Source organism: Lepidochelys olivacea (assembly GCF_965140295.1).
Source record: "Lepidochelys olivacea isolate rLepOli2 genome assembly, chromosome: 1".
Taxonomy (NCBI): domain Eukaryota; kingdom Metazoa; phylum Chordata; order Testudines; family Cheloniidae; genus Lepidochelys; species Lepidochelys olivacea.
In genome coordinates this window covers 294,047,524-294,060,272 of record NC_140411.1, presented here as the reverse complement: position 1 = coordinate 294,060,272, position 12,749 = coordinate 294,047,524, and positions in this window count along the sequence as shown.

Sequence of the window (12,749 nt, the reverse complement as noted above, 5' to 3'; positions counted from 1 at the left end):
ACACCTCTTTACTGAGAGTCAAAAGTATTAATGAATAAAAATTCTAAAGATAGGGAGAGGTCCAGGAAGTTAGTTTCCTGTTTATAGTGTAAGTCCTCTGGCAGCTATAAAGGATGCCAAGCTTCCAGTTTTGAGAATTTGATTTTTGATGGATCTGTTCTTAAAAAAAACCTTGAAATGGCCGTAGAGTAAGATCCAGTGAATGAGGCTTAGCCTGTTTGTGTGCAAAGCTACCAAAATAAACATGCCCCCTCCCGCCCCTGCAAGTAAAGTATTGTTTGTGAAATAACGCCTCAGAGATATCAGGTAGGCTAGATAGATCAATCACATGTAAATGAAATTGGGATCTTTTGTATATTAGGGGTCACACATTAGGAGTCTCTAATGTTTGGATTAAAGCAGGGATATGTAAGAGAAACCTTCCTGGGAAACTAGCTCCATGTTGTTGTTTTTTAAATTAAAGTTAACTAAGTAAATCAGGCTTTTGAGCTGCGAGGATACCAGGAAAAGCTTCCTTCATTAAAGTAATACAGAAACAAAAATCAAGCATTTATAAATTTTGGTTTGAGCTGAAATCACTGGGAATTAGGTCTGAAGAATTGAGCCCTTGTTTTGCTGATGATGTGGTTGCTATGACCCAACTGTTTGGGGATTTTAGTCCCAGGAACCAGATTGTGCCCCTGAGATCTACGCACAGACAGAATACTTCCACTCATGCCCCATGAGAAAGGGGGCAGCACCCATCCCCCATTTCAAGAACCAAGTGGAGGGCTCTCCATGGCATTAAGATCCATGTGATTGGAGTGATTTGGAAGTCTGCAGGAAATGATGGATAGGTGGAAATACGTTTAGAGAGTTGGGTCAGGAACAGGGTTGGGGAGATACTATCCCCCGTGCAGCCCATGGAATAAATGAGAAAAATCAGTATTCCACAGACAGTACCCCACCTCCACCCTCTACACAGTGGAAGCTCCTATTTCAGCTGTTGTTGGGGAGGTCCTGATATCACAGGTCCAATGCCACCATGATGGCTGAGAAGGCATTCCTGAGTTTTCAAACCTGGGCCCAGAGAATCCACACCATACCATGGGGCAGTGGGAGGCATGTGAGTCTGGGAATATCTACAAGTCACTGCAAAAGGATCCATGGAATGAGTTGCTGTTCCACTCCCAGGATCTACCAGCTCTTCAGCAGAAAAGTGCCCCAGGCAATGCTGGGCCCAGGTTTGAAAACTCAGAGCTGTCTTCTCAACTGTTATAGTGGTTTTGCTGGATCTTGTACTAAATATAACAAAGACAATGGACTTGATTCTTCTCTCACACTGGTTTTACTCTCTCTTGATTTACCGTAGACTGAGAGGAGAATTAAGCCCAGTATTTCATTGCATGCTAAGGGTTTGATCCACCACCAAAAAGCAACTGGTGGTGTAGTCTCACCTGTGCAAAGCAAGTACAAATTTCTATAACTAGTGCAAGTAAGTGGAGCATAAAGCGTAGCTGTGTTCACTACACTTCATTAAAGAAATCAGCTTTTGGTCCCTGCCTGGTAATGATTTTCCACCAACTCTGCAGAACGTATAAAAGGTGCAAGGCACTGGAGGGTCAAGTTCCAAGTGTGAAACTTTGGGAAATTATATAAAAAATAGAAATATGAGAGAATTGGGCCTTCCAGCTGGAACCAGATCATCCTATAACCACTTTTTTTGCAACAATAATATTGCTAGCAGCCCTGAAGTTCAGTTAAAATATAGATGTTGAACTGGATAGAATTTATCAAAGTAAAAATCAAAGAACTGGAAGAAACGGTGGCAACTTAGGCTTTCTGCACTATTATTTCCTCTTTATTGTTTCACAAAAGTATTGTTGCTTTAACATTTACAGAGAGCTAAAAGTGCCTTTCTAAGAGTTAATAATTAAGTGATTTTGAACGCAGCTAAGGTTTACACTGAGGCTAAGGCTACACAAGACCACAGAGATTTATGTATTTCAAGAAAGAATTTATGAAAAAGGATGTTGTTCCCATACATCATCCTGCTAAGCTGTTCACACTGAGTTCGAAATATTTCTTCTTTCTCTAAACGGATTATCTTCACTCCTTTGACTCCATTTGATGGCACATTGTTACCCACAACAAAGCTGTACAAGCAGTGTGACATCAACACTGGAAACATGTAGAAATGCCTCATGCAACATATTAGACTGTCCTCCCACTCTTTCTTCCTTTTCTGAGCATTTGGGGGGCCAGGGGAGGAAGAAGGGAATAATCCCTGTTTACATGATTAAAAAGTAGTCATTTTACCTTGCCTGTGCTTCCCAGGGAATTCCATGCACATAAGCACTCTCCCTCACACAGATCACACCTGTCTTGTGCAATGAAGTAAGTGTGTGTGCGTGTGCGCTGCATACTTAACATTATCATTCAAGAGGGAGAAGTTAGGGATTGAGAAGGCTGGAAGTGGAGATGGAGCAAGATTTGGAGGGGGCTGCAGCATTTCCTCCATTTCCAGGAAAAGGCCATATATCTTCAAACTGTTTTACTTTTTCTGCATCACCCACTCTTTTTAAAGGGTGGGTCATCCCTTAGACAGGGAGGCCTAATTTGAGCGGCACTGCCAGGGAATGAAGTGGAAGATGCCAGATGTCACAGAAAGCCCTTCTCTCCTGGGATATGTGGGGCATGAAAACAGACTCATGACTCTCCCAGGTCATGATTTGCTGGGAGATGCATGAGAGGATTTTTTCAAAAGTTTATTTTCCCATTACTCTCTTCCCACGATTTTTCTACTGGAAGGGGCAATGCAGATAGTGGTTAGTTTGTCTCAGGTTATTCAAAAGACAACAAGCAGAAATGTATCAATTAAAAAGTGTTATTCTGAGGTTTGCAAAGCTTGAACACATCCAGATAGGCAATGCGCATTATTCTGTGTTTGTGAAAATTCTTTCTGACACAGTCAGTGACTTCAGTCACACCATCAGTATGTTTGATGTAAAGATGCTTCAGCGGGAGCTCGAGCCAATGGTGTCCTGCCATTTTAAGAGGAATCCCTAGATATCTGAACCCAGCCCTTTTTGCGCTGACAGCACCTGTCAGGAAAAAGAAAAGGAGTACTTGTGGCACTTTAGAGACGAACAAATTTATTAGAGAATAAGTTTTCGTAAGCTTCACCTCACTTCATCGGATGCATACAGTGGAAAATATAGTGGGGAGATTTTATATACACAGAGAACATGAAACAATGGGTGTTACCATACAGACTGTAACAAAAGTGATCAGGAAAGGTGAGCTCTTACCAGCAGGAGAGTGGGGGTAGGGGGGAGGGAACCTTTTGTAGTGATAATCAAGGTGGGCCATTTCAAGCAGTTGACAAGAACAGTAGGAGGGGAAATAAACAAGGGGAAATAGTTTTACTTTGTATAATGACACATCCACTCCCAGTGTTTATTCAAGCCTAAGTTAATTGTATCCAGTTTGCAAATTAATTCCAATTCAGCATCTCTTGTTGGAGTCTGTTTTTGAAGTTTTTTGTTGAAGAATTGCCACTTTTAGGTCTCAGGCATTGGCACCCTGACAGCAGGATTGTCTGGCTATGTAGACTCCCTCCAACCAGCACTCCCAGCTATCTTTGATACACCACTGACTTCCTGAGGAAACTACAATCCATCGGTGATCTTCCTGAAAACACCATCCTAGCCACTATAGATGTAGAAGCCCTCTATACCAACATTCCACACAAATATGGACTATAAGCCATAAGGAACAGTATCCCTGATAATGTCACGGTAAACCTGGTGGCTGAACTTTGTGTCTTTATCCTCACCCATAACTATTTCACATTTGGGGACAATGTATACCTTCAAATCAGCGGCACTGCTATGGGTACCCGCATGGCCCCACAGTATGCCAACATTTTTATGGCTGACTTAGAACAACGCTTTCTCAGCTCTCGTCCCATAATGCCCCTACTCTACTTGCGGTACATTGTTGACGTCTTCATCTGGACCCATGGAAAAGAAGCCCTTGAGGAATTCCACCATGATTTCAACAATTTCCATCCCACCATCAACCTCAGTCTGGACCAGTCCACACACGAGATCCACTTCCTGGACACTACAGTGCTAATAAGCGATGGTCACATAAACACCACCATATACCGGAAACCTACTGACTGCTATGCCTACCTACATGCCTCCAGCTTTCATCCAGACCACACCACACAATCCATTGTCTACAGCCAAGCTCTACGATACAACCGCATTTGCTCCAACCCCTCAGACAGAGACAAACACCTACAAGATCACTACCAAGCATTCTTACAACTACAATACCCACCTGCTGAAGTGAAGAAACAGATTGACAGAGCCAGAAGAGTACCCAGAAGTTACCTACTACAGGACAGGCCCAACAAAGAAAAAAAACAGAACACCACTAGCTGTCACCTTCAGCCCCCAACTAAAACCTCTCCAACGCATCATCAAGGATCTACAACCTCTCCTTAAGGACGACCCATCACTCTCACAGATCTTGGGAGACAGGCCAGTCCTTGCTTACAGACAGCCCCCCCCAAACTGAAGCAAATACTCACCAGCAACCACACACCACACAACAAAATCACTAACCCAGGAACCTATCCTTGCAACAAAGCCCATTGCCAACTGTGTCCACATATCTATTCGGGGACACCATCATAGGGCCTAATCACATCAGCCATACTATCAGAGGCTCGTTCACCTGCACATCTACCAATGTGATATATGCCATCATGTGTCAGCAATGCCCCCCTGCCATGTACATTGGCCAAACTGGACAGTCTCTACGTAAAAGAATAAATGGACACAAATCCGACGTCAAGAATTATAACATTCAAAAACCAATTGGAGAACACTTCAATCTCTTTGCTCACTCGATTACAGACATAAAAGTGGCAATTCTTCAACAAAAAAACTTCAAAAACCGACTCCAACGAGAGACTGCTTAATTGGAATTAACTTGCAAACTGGATACAATTAACATAGGCTTGAATAAAGACTGGGAGTAGATGTGTCATTACACAAAGTAAAACTATTTCCCCTTGTTTATTTCCCCTCCTACTGTTCTTGCCAACTGCTGGAAATGGCCCACCTTGATTATCACTACAAAAGGTTCTCCCCCTCCCCGCCCCACTCTCCTGCTGGTAATAGCTCACCTTTCCTGATCACTCTTGTTACAGTCTGTATGGTAACAGGTTTCAGAGTAACAGCCATGTTCGTCTGTGTTCGCAAAAAGAAAAGGAGTACTTGTGGCACCTTAGAGACTAACAAATTTGTTTGAGCATAAGCTTTCGTGAGCTACAGCTCACTTCATCAGATGCATACTGTGGAAAATACAGAAGATGTTTGTTTTTATATACACAAATCATGAAAAAATGGGTGTTTATCACTACAAAAGGTTTTCTCTCCCCCCACCCCACTCTCCTGCTGGTAACAGCTTATGTAAAGTGATCACTCTCCTTACAATGTGTATGATAATCAAGGTGGGCCATTTCCAGCACAAATCCAGGTTTTCTACCCACTCCCACCCCCTCCCACACAAACACACAAACCCACTCTCCTGTTGGTAATAGCTTATCTAAAGTTATCACTCTCCTTATAATGTGTATGATAATCAAGGTGGGCCATTTCCAGCACAAATCCAGGGTTTAACAAGAACGTCTGAGCCTTGTTAAGAGGTCCCATATGATTAAAAACTAGTATAATAAAGCAAATAAATAAGACTATAGACCAGTAATCCTTATATCAACATAACAGAGAAAACCTTTCCAAACTATTCTCTTTTAACCAATAAAAAGATGGTGGAAAACTATGCAATACACTGATTAAAATTAATAAAACTGAAATAATTCAAGAATTCCAAACATTTCATCAGCCAGGTCTCTGGTAATCACCCATCTGTCTTCCTATGGATTTTACTGCATTCACCACCATCTAATCATAGAATCATAGAATCATAGAATATCAGGGTTGGAAGGGACCCCAGAAGGTCATCTAGTCCAACCCCCTGCTCGAAGCAGGACCAATTCCCAGTTAAATCATCCCAGCCAGGGCTTTGTCAAGCCTGACCTTAAAAACCTCTAAGGAAGGAGATTCTACCACCTCCCTAGGTAACGCATTCCAGTGTTTCACCACCCTCTTAGTGAAAAAGTTTTTCCTAATATCCAATCTAAACCTCCCCCACTGCAACTTGAGACCATTACTCCTCGTTCTGTCATCTTCTACCATTGAGAACAGTCTAGAGCCATCCTCTTTGGAACCCCCTTTCAGGTAGTTGAAAGCAGCTATCAAATCCCCCCTCATTCTTCTCTTCTGCAGGCTAAACAAGCCCAGCTCCCTCAGCCTCTCCTCATAAGTCATGTGTTCCAGACCCCTAATCATTTTTGTTGCCCTTCGCTGGACTCTCTCCAATTTATCCACATCCTTCTTGTAGTGTGGGGCCCAAAACTGGACACAGTACTCCAGATGAGGCCTCACCAATGTCGAATAGAGGGGAACGATCACGTCCCTCGATCTGCTTGCTATGCCCCTACTTATACATTCCAAAATGCCATTGGCCTTCTTGGCAACAAGGGCACACTGCTGACTCATATCCAGCTTCTCGTCCACTGTCACCCCTAGGTCCTTTTCCGCAGAACTGCTGCCTAGCCATTCGGTCCCTAGTCTGTAGCTGTGCATTGGGTTCTTCCGTCCTAAGTGCAGGACCCTGCACTTATCCTTATTGAATCTCATCAGATTTCTTTTGGCCCAATCCTCCAATTTGTCTAGGTCCTTCTGTATCCTATCCCTCCCCTCCAGCGTATCTACCACTCCTCCCAATTTAGTATCATCCGCAAATTTGCTGAGAGTGCAATCCACACCATCCTCCAGATCATTTATGAAGATATTGAACAAAACCGGCCCCATGACCTACCCTTGGGGCACTCCACTTGATACCGGCTGCCAACTAGACATGGAGCCATTGATCACTACCCGTTGAGCCCGACAATCTAGCCAGCTTTCTACCCACCTTATAGTGCATTCATCCAGCCCATACTTCCTTAACTTGCTGACAAGAATACTGTGGGAGACCGTGTCAAAAGCTTTGCTAAAGTCAAGAAACAATACATCCACTGCTTTCCCTTCATCCACAGAACCAGTAATCTCATCATAAAAGGCGATTAGATTAGTCTAATCATTCAGTTAGATAAATAGTTCTTCTCTGAATTCCCCAAATGTATCCCACTCTTGGTGGTGTGCAATGCAATGCACCCCATGTGCTCAAGATCAGAATTTTTTTTTTTTGACCAGCAGCCTCTTCTGGTTCTAGGCACGTGTCCTGAGTGTCCTTTTGTCCGGTATCAGGAGATAAAGGGAAGAGTAGGCCCAGTGCTCTGCCAGTTCTCTGTTAGTGCCCATGGCTGTAAGATGTAACCCCTGCAGTGTCCATGCCAATGCACTTCTCCAAACTCTTATTTCTTGTAGACAATTGTATTTAGTTTCTTTAGACATATTGTGTTAGGATTAGGAGTTAGTATTGTTTGCCCAACAATTTAGTTATTCTTTTATATTTTTCTTAGTCAAGGGGAAAAAAAATTTCTGTACTATCAGGACTTAGTCATGACTGAATCTACATTTCCTGGCTTTAAAACTACCCATTTTGTGAAGCAGCTATGACACTTAATGACACAAGACACCTTTATGTCTTGGGGAGGCACACATCTCTGATAAATGTACCCACCTGTAGGTTCTTTTCAAAAGAGGCCCAGAAGGCAAGGAAGACTTACCTTAAACTTTTTTCTTTTAGACCACTCTGTGGGGCCTGCCATGGATCCAGGCAAGCAAGGCCCTCCTGGACAAGCTCCACCTGAGTCCAGAAGTGTCCCTAGTAAACTCCAGATCAACAGTTAGCTCCCGAACCCCATCCTCTAAGAAGACCCCAGCTAAAGATTCTGGCAGGGTTGTTAGATCCTTAAGTAAGACTTTGGACAGGGTCTGAAAGGCGCATCGCTCCTCTGCGAAATATAGGGGTAGATCCTCTTCAGCAGACCTGAGCAAAATGAGGTTGAAATCATTCATCAGTCCCATTCTAAAGGGATTTATGGCCCAGACTGAGTACTGTTGGAGACGTGAGGAAGCACGGTACTTGGCAGTCAGCACAGTTTGAAGACCCAATATAAATTGCCTCTGGTACTGATTCTGCAGCACCACTCAGTCAGCAGCAATCATGTCAACAACATCTACTCCAATACTGTCAAACCGCATGCTGCTTTCCATGGCACTATCTTCTTTGGTACTGAGATTATTGTCTGTATTTGTGGATCTACAAGCATCAACAGAGCCAGAATCATTGCTCTCCTCAATGCTTAATGTCTCAATTATCACTTAATGCCAGCTATCACTACTCCTTAGGTACCAAGTGTCTCTTCAATACCGACTAGACCACAGTCAAGCATGCTTCCTGGGTCCCCAGTTAGGACAGCCTCTTCTCTGGATCAAAACTGTTCAGAACAGATTAAGGGGCTGTGCCCTGATTATTCCCCAATATTTCATTCATGTGACCCTTTTGGCTCAAATAGAGACTCCTCTATAGGAACTTCTAGGGGTTACAAGGACAGGCACTCAAAAGGCTGTTGGGTTTTGTAACTGATGTAACAGCCTCTCCCATAATGCTTCATCTTCCAGGGCTGAAAAATGCCCTAGCAGATCATCCAAGCAGGCAAATTTCAATAGATCACGAGTGGACAAACAAAGATTCCATTACCCAAGACATCTTTTGAAAATTGAATCAACCATCCAGTGACCTTTTTGTTATGGACAGGAACAACAAGTGCCTCAGATTCTGCTGGAGAATTGCTGTTGGAAAGATTCCTCATTTTGCGGGCGCCAGGGATGATGTATGCTTATCCTCCCTCATCTTCTGATTCTAAGAGTATTAAGAAATATCTGACAGGATTTGGCCGCAATCATCATAGCTGGCTAAGACATGTTTGGTAGCCGGACCTGATGAGCTTGTTAACTCATCCTCCAAAACCCTTACCTCTTCTTTCTGACTTTATCTCACAAGGCAACAGAAATATCCTGCATGCACAACCTTGGACCTCATAACTTGGATACTGGCTGGATGAATGATATGGAAAGATCCTGCTTTCATCACACCCAGAACATTTTGGTTGAAAGCAAAAAAAGATTCCACGATATTCATATATGCAGCCAAGTGAAAAAGATTCATTATTTGGGTTCAGCAATGCCATTTATCCTATTCTAATGAATATCCCAGCTATCATGGACTACTTGCTGACTTTCACGATCTCAGGATGGTCTATTAGCTCTATTAAAGCTCACTTGGAAACCATCATCTATTAGAGCTCACTTGGAAACCATCATCCCCCTATCTAGGGCTACACAGCTTTTCTCCACCCTAGAATGGCTAGGTTCCTAAAGGATTTCATATATGTTTTCCTTCCACTCAGGCAGCTTCCTCCTCCCTGGGACCTCAATGTAGTCCTAGTGGGTTTGAACTCTTGGCAACTTGCTTCCTATTGCACTTGTCTATGACATTTTAATGGTAATTACATCAACCAGAAGAACTGGGAAAATACAGGCATTTATAGTACCTATATAATATAAAGATAAGATTATCCTCATACTAAATTCTTGTCTAATTTAGTCTTGGATTTTCACTTGAACCAAATGATCCATTTGCTGGTTTTCTTCCCTAAACCATATTCTAATCAGGGTGAGGTGAGGCTACTCTAGATATCCTTAGGTCCTTGTAATTTTATCTACATAGAACCAAGTCATTTAAAGTCTCTCTTGGCCTTTCAGTAGAATTTTGAAGAGCCAGGGTCTCTCACAGGGTGTCTATTTTGATAGAAAGCTATTATGAGAGAGTCAGTTTAAATTCCCCAGCTCTGATTAGGCTTCATTCCACTGGAGCTCAAACAGATTGTCTGGGTTTTGAGAAGCATATTTATCTCAGAGATATGCAGAACAGCTACATGGGGTTCAGTCCATGCCTTCTATGAGGTATTCCTCCCTTTGGAAACAAAAAAAGCTGTGCAATCTTTATTTAAGTAGACTCCAGGCACCATCTGCTCTAATCAGATCACTGCTTGTGCATCACTAAGAGTGAAATATTTGTGGTGGAGCACTCAAGGAAGGAGAAATAGTTACCTTATAGTAACTGTACTTCTTTGAAATGTGTTGTTCATATGTATTCCATAACCCACTCTCCTGTCCTACTACTGCAGTCTTATAACCTCTGGAGTCTGAAGTAGTGAAGGATTTGAATAGCAATTAGTCTGGCTCTGCCCTTGGTCCGGGGCATAAGGACACTCAAAGTGCATGAGTGGCCCCACTGGACATCATTGGCCTGATCTTGAGCATCTGGGGTACATGCACATCACCAAGAGCAGAATGTATATGGACAACTCATCTCAAAGAACCACAGTTACTGTAAGGTAAGTAACCATTTATTTCCAGTTCTTCTGGTTCTGAACACAGCCATGATGACCATCTAAACTAATGCATTTTTGTCTTGTTCAATTGGTAGACAGAGAGGCAGACCTGACTTTAGAGGAGTTACACAGGCCCAGTTACTTTCTCAGTTGCACAGGCCTCTTAGATCACAACCAAATTCTCTAAGTAGAATTGTTCTTAGTTAAAATATAATTTACCCAGAACCTTTACAGTGCAGCCCCTGCCTACAACTAGTCTCTCAACTCATATTACTGTTTCATTAGCAACCTATGCTCTGCTTACATGGCATGTCTTTATGCTCTCCTTGTTTTCTTTTCCTACATACAAGCACCTTCCTAGTTCAGCCCCCTATGCTTGGAATAGCTTCCTGTTCCTGTGTATTATTCGACCTTACTCCTCTTCATATCTGTCCTTGACTCATTTTTTTCAATCCACCTTCCCCTGAAGTCCAGCCTTCACTCTAGAAATTGCCCACAAACTCTAGCTTTAATGTATTCAAATAAATTATCTGATAACATTAAGCACACCACCTGAGTTGTAATCCCGGGGCCCAGTGTTGCCCCCTTACTCATACTGAATAATACCTATTCCACCAGCTGCCCCATTTCAATCAATGGGACTAGTAGTCAACGAGCAGTGTACTACACAGTGTCAGAAGGGGGTGGCAGAATCAGTCCCCAAGGGTTTATTGCCATTCTTATTGTGATGAGTATGATTGAAGCTGTATGTTCCTTAGGATGGGTACCTGTCACATGGCTTGTCTATGATACTCCTCACATTTCTTCAATAAAAATAAGGAGCAGAATTTGAAATGTTCAGCAACATTAATGCAGAAATTTTATTTTATGAATGGGAGTGTAAGACTGGATTGTTCATATTTAATATCATCTCTGACCTTCTGCTGCCCTATTGAATCCACAGCATTTCCTACTCCTTTCGCTGGCTGATCCATCCCAGAGCTACAGACCTATTACTTGACCCTTCCTTCTCTATCTGTCTCTGCCCAGCTGTTGCCTGAAGGAAAGAAGAACATTTGTTTTTAACTCTTATTATTGTGCTACCTCTCCCACCATTAGTCCCGCTGAAGTACTATGCTGAGGCAGCTTTCTGCCACATACACTGTTTACGTAACACAAGATGCAGTGCAGTTGTGGGAATTAAACATACTGTTTGAAAGAATCGTGTTCTTCTTTCAGTCACAAATTGGGGAATGCTGACAGAAGGAAGTTGAAATTACAGAGCAAGAAACAAGCATTTTATCAGTCAAATACCTTCCTACAGTATTCATCTAGGCTTTCCATCTATTTTTTATGAATTGCTGGATCCATAAATTATAGCAATTAATTTAAAACTGGTAAAATCCTAGGGAAAAGGCCTCCTGCTCCGACCCCATAAATTCAAATCATAAATGTGGAATTTGGTATTTTATCCACCATAAATCTGTCTCTTCACATAGCTTAAAGCATTTGTCAGTTAAAAGAATATTGCAGAATTAGGACCATCACAATTCTTCATTCAGATCCGATATGTGCAGTATAATTGTGTTACTGAACTCTTCAAGGCTTTTGCAGATTCTTATGAAAGTCTCAGTAAAATGCGTTTATTCAAACCCAACAAGCTGTCTTTCTTGAGACTGTTGTATGACTAGCCTCACATGCCTGTAAAGGATAAGTAGGTAAAAGATACCCAAACCATAACAAGACCAAGTTCAACCAGAAGTATTGGAAGGTTATGACATGGCAGGGCAACTAGCTAGGAGGATGTGTAGCAGCACCTTGGTATTTCAGACCTCCTTACAATTGGGTCTCGCTCTCAAGATGCCAAGAGTCTGATAAATGTTGCTTTTAATTTCCAGTATTATTGAAGTTACAGATCATCCGAAGAACACAGTTTGAAAGCTAGATAAAGTAATAGTAAAAGATGCTATTAACATGTATTAGTCAGAGGTACCTGTTGTCAAGGTTCCTCCCCCACTCTGAACTCTAGGGTACAGATGTGGGGACCTGCATGAAAACCTCCTAAGCTTACTTTTACTAGCTTAGGTTAAAACTTCCCCAAGGTATAAATTACTTTTATCCTTTGTCCTTGGAATATCCACTGCCACCACAAAACTCTAACTGGGTTTACTGGGAAACGTAGTTTGGACACGTCTTTCCCCCCAAAATCCTCCCAACCCTTGCATCCCACTTCCTGGGAAAAGTTTGGTAAAAATCCTCACCAATTTGCATAGATGACCACAGACCCAAACCCTTGGATCTGAGA